Source organism: Lepus europaeus, chromosome 8 (genome assembly GCF_033115175.1).
Source record: "Lepus europaeus isolate LE1 chromosome 8, mLepTim1.pri, whole genome shotgun sequence".
NCBI classification, from domain to species: Eukaryota; Metazoa; Chordata; class Mammalia; order Lagomorpha; family Leporidae; genus Lepus; species Lepus europaeus.
In genome coordinates this window covers 41,213,303-41,225,919 of record NC_084834.1, presented here as the reverse complement: position 1 = coordinate 41,225,919, position 12,617 = coordinate 41,213,303, and positions in this window count along the sequence as shown.

Genomic DNA, 12,617 nt, shown 5'->3' with positions numbered 1-12,617 from the left:
GGAACAGGAACATAGGCATATCCAGCTTGATTTCTTACCAAGAGAGCAGAATTGCAACATCTCAGCCTATTGGCTGTGGAGCCATAGTGGCTACTGTGACAAAACGACATATTCACATGGAATCCTTCCTTTCATGGGATCAAGCGAGATGGATGAAAATGGGGTTGAGTCTTCTTATTTTCAAACCAATTGTGGGAGAACTGACCACTGCAGCTCTATATTCCTATCTAGCTAGGCTTTGGCATATGATAGAGATTAGTGACTTTGAAACAGAGAATTCCACATATGAAGCAGAAACTTTGGAAAATGCATCAGGTATCTGGAGAACCTAGCAGAAAAACCTACATTTTGGTGAAAATGCCTTGGATTTCAACTATTCCAGGATGGTAGAAACCAGCATGGCCATGTCAGTATTCGGCACCCAGTGTAAGTGTTGCTAATGTTCTCATCAGGCAATTTCTATGGCATGATTTAAGCGCAGTACTGGCTTCTGCACATCCTTTAGTGCATGTCTGTTTTATGAGACTAAATTACTATTGAATCCATTAATTCTGGGTATCATTCAATATTTTTTAAAATAAATTTATTGTTTCTTATGCTAGTGATAATTTGTGTCTATTGCTTATAAGAGAGGACTCTGAATCCATTTCAATTCAGTAAACAAAATTTAAGAGAGCAAGGCATTTAGTTTATGGTTTCTTATATGAGATAAGTCTTTCTGTTACAGATAACAGGATTTAAGTCTCAGGAAACTTTTTTGAGAGGAATCATATTGTGTAATGTCGTGAGGTCCATGGTCAGATGCTAGAAATACCAAAATAGTCATCACCATTTAAGGGTTTTTATTTTATTGACTGGAACAGTTGGTTAATATGAGCAAGAGGTAAAATAAATACTTATACCAATGAAATAATTATATAATATTGACCTGAGAAGATGGTACTGCAGAATATAAGTAACAAGGAAGTTGGTGGTTAACAAATCATGAAGATTATCTACTCATTTGATATATGAACTTGTGCAAATTATTTAACCACCCCAATAGGGGAAGAGATAATTTATATGGAAGTGTTGTACAGGAATTAATTGTGCTTACTTGATTTCCAATGCTGGTTCTCAAATGTGACTTTATGTGAGAATCACTTGAGAGGTAAAAAACCAAAACAGAAATAGCAAATAGCAAAGATAACAAAGAAAATGTTCAATTACCCTAAAATTGAAAATTAGGTCAACACTTCCTGATGATGGAACCTGGGTAACAATATTTTTTGCAGTATATACAAGCAGTGTTGAAAGCAAAATATGCAACAGAACCAGATGCATTTTTAAGAAATATTTTTTATTTAAATTAAGTCTTGTTTGCCCACTAAGTGACAAAGTTAGTATGTTTATTTACAGACATATATATATATATCAGACATAGAGTCTATTTCATTTAAAATAAGACCAACTAGTACGGATCATTTCAGACTTTCTGCCTGGTGGCATTTTCTGGGTCCCAATGGAAAGAAGATATAACCAGGTCAGTGCATAGTGGTCCCATAACATTGAAAAAATGCATTTTGGGAGACTATTATGAACATAGACATAAAAACAATAGACAAAGTGTTTAGAAGTTCATTGGACGGCTGGCGCCGTGGCTTAACAGGCTAATCCTCTGCCTTGCGGCGCCGGCACACCGGGTTCTAGTCCTGGTTGGGGTGCCGGATTCTATCCCGGTTGCCCCTCTTCCAGGCCAGCTCTCTGCTATGGCCCAGGGAAGGCAGTGGAGGATGGCCCAAGTGCTTGGGCCCTGCACCTGCATGGGAGACCAGGAGAAGCACCTGGTTCCTGGCTTCGGATCAGCGCGGTGCGCCGACCGCAGCAGCCATTGGAGGGTGAACCAACCAGCAAAAATGAAGACCTTTCTCTCTGTCTCTCTCTCTCACTATCCACTCTGCCAGTCAAAAAAAAAAAAAAAGATTAAAAAAATAAAAGAAGTTCATTGGATTATTATTATGTAAAAATGATCATATAACATAAAAGGAATTGTTTATCACTTAAGGAATGCAAGGTTGATTTCACATTTGAAATATATACAATTTACATCCATAGGACAAAGGGATTAAAAGCATATGATAACCTCAATAAATACAGAATAACATGAGACAAAACACATTATCCATTCAAAATGCATAGTCTTTCACATAACTAGGATTAAACAGGTGTTTTCCATTCAAATAATGAGCATTTTGAACACATACATATGACTTTGTAACTAGTTATGAATGAATATTGACATCGTCCCATGTAAGATTAGGGAGGCAAGGATGCCTACTATTGTCATTACTATTTAACATATTTATGGACATCCTACCTAGTGCAATCTGTAGATAAAATCATGCTCATTGTGAAAAATGATGTACCACTTCTCGGCATTTTGGCTAAAATCAAGAGTAGCATGTAAAGAATGATATACATTGTTTTCTTCACAGAAAACAAGGATTTATAGTTGGTGTAATATTCAAAGAAACCTAGAAAATCTAATAGAAAGAAGTAAATTACATTATAATGTAACAAAATAAAAAATTAGATAATTAAATTCGAATCACATAATAATAGAAAAAGGACAAAATATTATAAAACAGATTCAATACAATATATGAAAACTATACCAACTACAAAGCATTTCTGACAATAATTTAATATGACCTAAAATTTATATGTAATTTCATACATTCAAGGAAATGATAATATCAAATTCTTGGTTCTCCCCAATTAGAGACATATGCTTAACATAATCTTAACAGAAAATCACAAAGATTTTTGTTTACTTTATTTTGTTTTATTTCAGTTGAATTTGATAAACTGATCCTAAACTTTGAATAGCACTACAAAGACATAGGGAAACCATAATAAAATTTAAAAAGATCAAAGTTGGCCGGCGCCATGGCTCACTAGGCTAATCCTCCGCCTTGCGGCGCCGGCACACCGGGTTCTAGTCCCGGTCGGGGCACCGATCCTGTTCCGGTTGCCCCTCTTCCAGGCCAGCTCTCTGCTGTGGCCAGGGAGTGCAGTGGAGGATGGCCCAAGTCCTTGGGCCCTGCACCCCATGGGAGACCAGGATAAGTACCTGGCTCCTGGCATCGGATCAGTGTGGTGCGCCGGCCACAGCGCGCCTACCGCGGCGGCCATTGGAGGGTGAACCAACGGCAAAAGGAAGACCTTTCTCACTGTCTCTCTCTCTCTCACTGTCCACTCTGCCTGTCAAAAAAGAAAAAAAAAAAAAAGAAAGAAAAGAAAAAGATCAAAGTTGTGGAATCTAATCCAATATATTTTAAGGCCTACTTTAAAGGTATCTAGTGGTATAGTTTTTACATAAGAATATATTTATAGATCAAACTGAACATTTCAGAGACTCTAGATGTATTCTAGTCACCTACACTTAAACCTCAGGTTCTCCATCCAATCCTTTGAAAATCTTTTCCCAAATCACATTAATTGATTTTTTATGGTGCTGCCATGGGCAAAGGGTAGTATTTTTACTGAATGATGATAGAATGACTGGATGTCCAAAAATGTACTTTAACTCTTTCCTTATTTCAAATATAATTATTAACAGAAACTATGTTATAAAATAAAAATAAAAAAACTAAGACTGTTAAAAGTCTAAAAAAATATGTAAGAAAAAAATCTTCTCTAATATAGAGGATGCAAAGATTTGGCAATTGGCCAAAATAAATGGATAATAAAAAAATAATATGGAATTATAAAGTCAACATGAGCTCACACTACAATAGAAAACTTCTCTGCAGTAGGAAAAAACCATGGCTATGCACAACAACATGGAAAAATATCAGAATCATTATGCTAAATAAAACACACAAAAATACTGTATTATTCAGCTTACATAAGTTTCTAGGAGAGGCAAGATTAATCTATAGTGACTGAAAATAGATTTATGATTGCCTAGAGCCAGGGATGGGTATGAGGATTTAGCGTAAAAGGAACAGAAGGAAATTTTGGTGGTAATGGAAAGTAGAAATATTTCATATATCCTGATTTGTATACCGGTTATGTAGATAAAAACATTTAAGAAAACGATGAGCTGATTGTATTAAAGAGTATATATTTGCCACATGTGCGTTATACCAAAATAAAATATATTTTAAAATAAATGTACAATATCCAAATATAAATAATGTTCAAACTCTGTCATAAGACAATTAAATAAGAATGTCTGGTGGTGAAATCTATGTTTGAGTATATTCCAATGAATAGTAAGATTGATTCGATTATGCAGGAAATGCTAAAATTATCCAATTTAAGGGAAATTAGGGTTTTATTCTTGTGGACTTTCACTGTGCTTCCTTAGAGTTGCTTGCTAATAATGATTGTAGTTATTTTCATTTTGTTTTATTTTCCTTTGTGTGTTAGTAAACTTAACTCATGACCAATGAAATTATCTACATTCTGAAAAATCTCTTGGTGATAACCTTAGAAGTACTAAACTCTCATAAAACTTAACCCTCATAAAAGGAGGAAAATGTTGATTTACATTCCTATGTAAAGAACCCCTCTTTCTCCTTTCCTAAACACAATTTAGAAACAATGACAGGAAAATTTTTCTTTGTAAGAGAGACTGATTAATTTGTTAATTTTATGAGGAACATTGCAATGTAGCATATTTCAAATAAATAATAAATGGTTTTTTGCACTTGAGTAATGTGTACCTCTTTCTTTATTAATTTTTTTTTTTATTTGACAGGTAGAGTTACAGACAGTGAGAGAAAGAGACAGAGAGAAAGGTTTTCCTTCCGTTGGTTCACTTCCCAAATGGTCACAAGGGCCGGAGCTATACCAATCCAAAGCCAGGAGCCAGGTGCTTCCTCCTGGTCCCCCATGCGGGTGCAGGGACCCAAGCACTTGGGCCATCCTCCACTGCCTTCTCGGGGCCACAGCAGAGAGCTGGACTGGAAGAGGAGCAACCGGAACTAGAGCCTGGCACCCATATGGGATGTCAGCGCCACAGGTTTTCCAAATGAGCCATGGCGCCGGCCCCTCATGTGTACCTCTTAAAAATGCCTAAAGAATATTAAGATCCCAATGAGAACGAGTTTTGAACTTTGAGTTGATCAAAAATTGTGAAGAAATTAAGCATGCTGGAGACACAGTCAAGCAGCAGAAAGTAGACCAAGACTCAAACTTGTCACCTCTCTCTTCTCCATCACCTCTGAACTTCTTATTATGTCACAGTTAAGGATATGAGCAAATGAAAGTCACAGATACCTTTGTAAAACGATGTATTTGTTTATATATTTGAAATCAGAATAACAGCTGGAGGGAGTGAGGGAGAGAGAGAGAGAGAGAGAGAATCTTTTATGCACCGGTTCATTTCAAAAGTGGCTGAAACAACCAAGGCTGTGCCCAGCCCAAGGCAGGAGTCATGACCTCCTTGCAGGTCCCTCACATGAGTGGCAAGGGTCCAGGCATTTGGGCCATCGTCCACTGCCTCCCTAGGCTCATTAGCAGGAAGCTGGACAGGAAGCAGAGCAAACAGGACTCAAATCAGCACTGTGATATGGGATGCCAGCCTTGAAAGCGGTGGCTTAACCTGCTGCACCACAATGCTGGGCCCTCAGTTACCTACTCAAGATTTTAATCCTGTCTCCATTATTTACTAATCAAATAGTAAGTAAATTTGTCTCTGAATTTATCAGTTATTTTGGATAAAATAATTATCAGGTAATATGAAGATTAATTGAATCCATTCATGTAAAATGCCTAAAATTTTTAATATAAAATAAATTCAAAATGCAAAATAGTTTAATGTTATTATCATTTTAAAATTTTTTACTTCATCATGATGATACAGGATGGAGACAATTTTTACATCATGTAAATCCATATAGATATGATGTGTAAAGAACTGCACTATTTAAATAAGATGCTAGTGTATGAACATTTAATATTAATTCAAATAAAGGATTAAAATTATTCACTTCTATATTCACTTAGTTCTCCTTAAAGTATTAGGACGCTTCAGGGGCCAGTGTTGTGGCCTAGTTGCAAGTTTGACATTCTATATTGGAGTGCTTGTTCCAGACCCAGTTGCTTTATTTCTGATCCAGCCCTCTGATAATGTGCCAGAGAAAGCAGCATAAGATGGCCCAAGTACTTGGGAGACTTGGATGGAGCCCTAGGTCCTTGGCTTGGGTCTCGCCCAGTCATAGCCATTGCTACCAGTTGAAGAGAAAATCAGTGGATAGAAGACCTCTCTCTCTCTCTCTCTCTTACTCTCTCTCTCTCTCTCTCTCTCTCTCTCTCTCTGCCATTCTGCTTATTAAATAAATAAATACAGAAGAAGAGATGGAGTAAAGATGCAGCCACACAGGATAACCACAGCCCATGTTGATGTCTTTGGGTTCAAGTCCTGGATCCATTTCCAATTCCAGTTTCCTGCTAATGTACACCTATATAGGAAGCATTTGGGTCCTGACCCTCACGTGGGAGACCTTCATTGAGATCCTGGTTCCTGACTTCTGTCTGGCTCATTCTGTACTACGGCAGGCATTCAAGGAATGAACTAGTGTATGAAAAACCACTCTCTCTCTCTCTCTCTCTCTCTTTTTCTCTCTCTCTCTCTTTCTATATATTTCTCCTCTGCCTTTCAAATAAACAAATATCAAATTTTTAAAATATTTTCCTATGCTTATGGAAAATAGAATTAAAAGGTAAATTTGTTTTGGAGCCAAAAAATAAAATTGGAATAATGTAATTTTTCATAATACATATTTTACAGAAACTTTTTGAAAATTTCTAATTATTATCACTAATTGCAATAATGAGAGAGTGTGGTGGAATGAGAGGGCTGTGCCACGATGGCCCTGGTGAGTGAGCCCAGTAACTCAGGAAAAGGCCTGTGCTAAGAGGTGGCAGTGTGGAATTCAGGATTAAGATTCCACCCAAGACTTTAGGATCCAGACAAATTTTTCTTAGTTAAAAATTAAACTAAGGCACAGTGAAACTTTTAGGAGTTTACTTGAGAAGATTACCAGAATTCATTCAGGAGCTCCACTGAGGGGATGCAAGTGGAAGGCATATATGGGGCAAATGCAGATGTAAAGAAAATAATTGATTGGTAACAGTTACACAGTTCCTCACTTGATTCATCCCATTGTAAAGTTGGCAGCTATTTAAGTCTGTTGGGTGCTTCTTATTTGTTGACCATAGTTCTCTTTTTCTTTAATACAGACATTCATAAGAGATAGTTCAAGATAATTTTTGCTTACCTTCGAAAATTAAGCAACATTGAGGTCCCACTGAGGCTTAACTGGCTTAGTCTGCTCAGGGATTCTTCTTCAAGCCTGATCTCCATTTTAGTTTATGTTAAAACTCCACTTGGAAAACTAAGAGCTAAAGCAAAAACACTTGGATTTAAAACACATCGGTTTCACATAGCAGCTTGAGGCCTCAAACATCCAGCCTAGCTGATGTTTGAATGGAAAAAGAAGAGATAACATCACTCAACCGTCCTTAGAGTTTACCATTCCTTTGCTTAGGTCTGGCTGCTCTACAGAACCAAAGTATAGGCATCAAATATAACCATTATATATAATTGCATGGGCTAGGTATTCAGTTGAACAATCAGATTTCAGTGCTACTTTATAAAAACTATGTCAGTGAAGAAGAAGAAGTCTTTTAATTTCCTTTTAAAAACACCGTGAACATTTAATTTGACACAAACAAGCAATTGATTGTGTTTTTAATCCTTTAATACAAAAAAAGTAAAACTGTTCTGGTATTCTTTCTTAACTATAGTCTCATAATCAAAAACATCTAATTTGTAATTCATTCTGTATTTTTTACATACATATGATAATTCCCAGAATAAAATAATCCATATGAAAAGTAGATTTTATTGTTTTGGGTTTATTTGTCAAATGATTTCAAAAGAAAAATATAATGGGAAAGGTGGATTTATGGGGCAAATAACCTACTCTTGGCAATAGGATGCTAAGGAAAAGCTGGTTTAAAAGTTAAGAAGCTCATAATGCCAGCTCAGAATTTATAGCTAACAATTTTATAGGCCAAAGCCACTACACAGGCATCCTTATCCTGCAGTGCGAATAGGATTACCCTTCCAAGCATTATCCTAATGTGGAATTAAACTGTCAGGTTGGCTTGCTTGCTGCATGGACTTGTGCATAAGATAAATGTAACTCTGGGTAAAGCTCAATATTGCCCCATCTGTTAAGCACCCTCTCCTTCTAGACACACAAAAATTGCAAATGCACACATGCACTGTATCCCTAAAATACTGAGTCACTCCATAGTGGTTTATTGAAAAATATAACAGCAACATTAATCTTTTATTATAATTTAAAATTTTTCTACTTCAAAATTTCTAATAAAGTGATGTAATTTTTTTTATTAGAGGAGCTAAGAAAGGTGCTGTCTAAGCTACAATTAAGTTTTCTGATTGAGAGGCAAGTAGAACCTGATAGAAGGGGCTTGATAACAATCTGTTGGGCTTTAGGCCTTGTAAGTTAAGAGGCCCAGACCTATCTATCTCTTCACTTGGGGTATATCCTAAGGGAGGTGTGAACCTCCTAGGGGAAGGCACTCTGTTGACTTTCATTACTTGGTTGGCCTGGGAGGAGAGCTGGCCAGGTAAAGGCAGGTGGCATCTCTAACAGGAAATTTACAGTTCTGCCTTCAATGTTGCTGACCCTACTTGGCTGTCCCCTCAGCTGCAGTGGTAAAGTGATGTAATTTTAATTCTATATGATTAAATAAATTCGAGGAGAGGATCATCATCAAAAGCCAAATGAAAACAATATAAAGTTGGGAAATTGATATAAGATTTACTAATAATGACAATCCCTATTAGAAATTCACTTATTTCCTAAGCTAAACGTCTCTTTTTTTCAACTTCAGAGCTTTTGGATTATTTATGTTCCATGCAGCATACATCTTTATTCATACTGTATTTAACCACAATGATTGTGGGAAGTTGCAAGATATGTAGGAAATTACTAACTCTTGGTCTGGAAGTTACCTGGTAATTTACCAATATTAATCATGTTGAATACAAAAAAAAAAAAATACGCTCCTAGTTTCATATGAGAGGAGGGATTTAGAAGAAGCAGCCTTGTAATGTAGTGGCATCATGTCTTAGTACTTTTTGCAATGCTATAATAGAATATCTGAGACTGGGTAATTTTATAAAGAACAGAGGTTTATTTCTCACAGACCCAGATGTTGTTAAGCCCAGGATTAAGGTGCGAAAGATCTGATGTGCAGTAAAGTGTTAGGTCCATGCCCAAGGCACCTTGAACATTGCATCTTCCACAGGGAAGGAACACAGCTCCTCATCCAGCAAAGCAGAAGACAAGGACTACTTGCACAAGCCCTTAACATCCTTCCTGGCATCAACCCACTCATGAGGGCAGAGCTCTCACGGTCTGAAAACCTCCTATTGAGTCTCATGTACAGCACTGTCACAATGGTGCCTGAGTTCCTAACGTATGAAATTTTGGAGTGAACACTTTCAAACCATAGTAGACTCCATATTTTAAAGTTGATTCCTTGGGGAAGAAATTATAGACTTTTTTCCAAAAATTTATATTTTTTTAAAAAAACTTATAATTTTTGTTTCTGATTTTTTGAAAAAGCAAATGACTTATTATCATCTCACATATATGAGAATGAAGTAATTTCACCCTATTCTAAGCATCGTCAATCAATTTTCCATGCATCACTTTTTTTTTTTTTTAATTTTTGACAGGCAGTGGACAGTGAGAGAGAGACAGAGAGAAAGGTCTCCCTTTTGCCATTGGTTCACCCTCCAATGGCCACCGCGGTAGGCGCGCTGCGGCCGGCACACCGCGCTGATCCGATGGCAGGAGCCAGGTGCTTATCCTGGTCTCCCATGGGGTGCAGGGCCCAAGGACCTGGGCCATCCTCCACTGCACTCCCTGGCCACAGCAGAGAGCTGGCCTGGAAGAGGGGCAACCGGGACAGGATCGGTGCCCCGACCGGGACTAGAACCCGGTGTGCCGGCACCGCAAGGTGGAGGATTAGCCTAGTGAGCCGCGGCGTCGGCTCATGCATCACTTTTTACAAGGCATAGCATAACTCAGTATATAGCTACTCTATTTTTCAAGAAAAGCATTGTTCTAATGATGATGGCCAATTCCTTTTTGTTAAAGATTTTAAATTACAACCAACTCAAAAAGAAAGATTAGCTTTCTTTCTTTTCCCTTAGTTTTAGGAAAAATTCTACCAAATAACATGAATTTGTGAAAATTATGCTTTCAAGAAGCTTCTATCCATTATTTAGATAAAAACAAAAATTATAATGTATATCTGGAGAATATATTGTAAAGAGAAAATTTTACTGATTAAATTAAAATTTCAGATCTTAGAAATGGATGAAAAAGCCCATCCATATAACAGGTGTAATAGTGCACATGGTGGGGCCGGAGCTGTGGCGTAGCCAGTAAAGTTGCTGCTGGCATCCCATATGAGTACCAGTTGGAATCCCCGCTGCTCCACTTCTGATCCAACTCTTTGCTACAGCCTGGCAAAGCAATGCAAGAATGCCCAAGTCTCTGGGCCCCTGCACACACATGGGAGACCTGGAAAAAGCTCCTGGCTCCTGGCTCCTGGATTCCAGGCTTAGGGGGCATTTGGGGAGTGAACCAGCAGATGGAAAACCTCTATCTCCCTCTCTTTTTCTTGCTCTCTCTGCCTCTCTGTAACTCTGCCTTTCAAATAATAAATAAATAAATAAATCTTTTAAAAATAGTGCACATGGGATTTTTTTTTTCATGGCAGAGTGATTTTAGCACATATTTTTAAATTTTTTTTTCATTTTCATGGGTAACACAATATACTACATATATCCATATGAAATCCTAGAATCAAGAAGCACTGTTCCAAACTGTTAAGTGATTAATACTGGGTAGAGATATGACCGTAAGAATTAGAGGTGATAAAGTGAATGAGTGTGCATGTGTGTGTGTTTAAGAAAGGGTTGGTATGTTGTATTACATATATAATATGTTTCCATTTTATAAGACAATAGCATATAAAATGCTAACTTTTTTGTTTACCAACAAGCCTGTTGGAAAGTAAAAATGAGCAGACAGTTTTACATGACCCTGTGTTTTTTTGATTGTCACTAGCTAGTGTCCACACTATAGCTGTTAAACGAAACATACATTCTTCCTTCTGTTTGTATTTTACACTCTCTTAAACCACACTGTCCTTTTATACAATTACCCAGACAAGAAAACAACACCTGTGCTACTATTTTGATAACATTGCTGTTACAACTTTAAAATGTTTTTTAAGAGACGGCACTGTGACGTGTTAGGCTACACCTCTGCCTGCAGTGCCAGCATCCCATATGGGTGCCAGTTCGTGTCCCAGCTGCTCCTCTTCTGATCGAGCTCTCTGCTATGGCCTGGGAAAGAAGTAGAAGATGGCCCAAGTGCGTGGGCCCTACACCTGCATGGGAGACTTGCAAGTAGTTCCTGGCTCCTGGCTCAGCTCCAGCCATTGCGGCCATTTGAGGAATGAAACCACAGATGGAAGAGCTCTCTTTTTGACTTTCTGGAACAGACGGGCTTATTTCACTAAATATAGTGATTTCCATTTGTGTCATTTTTGTTGCAAAAGACAGTGTTTCATTTGTTTTTATTTTTGAAAGGCAGAGTTACAGAGACAAAGTGAAAAACAGAGAGACAGAGAAAGATCTTCCATCTGCTGGTTCACTCCCCAGATAGCCAAAATGGCCAGAACTGGGCCAGTCCAAGGCCAGGATCCCAGAGATTCCTCTGAGTCTCCTACATGGTTGCAGGGTCCCAAGCACATGAGCCATCCTCCATTGCTTTCTGAGGTGCATTAGCAGGGAGCTGGATCAGAAAAAGAGCATCCATATGCGATGCTGATGTTGCAGATAGTGGCTTCACACATAGGCAACAATGCTGGCCCCAATGTTTTCTTACTTTCTCTGTTCATGAGTATTTTCTTCACATTTCTTGAATATGTCTGCTTCTTGTTTCCCTGCCTCTTTGTCAGAATGGAGCAGTGACTATTTATGTGGACTGACCAGTGATTTCTAACATCCTTCAATGAAGCACCGTTGACATTAGTGTGTGACTTTCGTTCCTTGCATGAAGTTGGGCAAGCTGTTTTAGGAAGTTCAGATTTGCTCCACAACACCACTCCTCTGCCCCTGCCAAACCAATTGCTGCTACACTCTGAAAGTTTGTGTCCTTACAGATGTCGTATGTTGAAATCCTAACTCGGCAGGACGGCTGGCACTGCAGCTCACTAGGCTAATCCTCCACCTGCTGTGCCGGCACCCCGGGTTCTAGTCCCAGTTGGGGTGCCAGATTCTATCCCGGTTGCTCCTCTTCCTGTCCAGCTCTCTGCTATGGCCCGGGGGTGCAGTGGAGGATGGCCCAAGTGCTTGGGCCCTGCACCCCATGGGCGACCAGGAGAAGCACCTGGCTTCTGGCTACGGATCAGCGCAGTGCACTGGCTGCAGCGTGCCAGCCGCAGTGGCCATTGCAGGGTGAACCAATGGAAAAGGAAGACCTTTCTCTCTGTCTCTCTCTCTCACT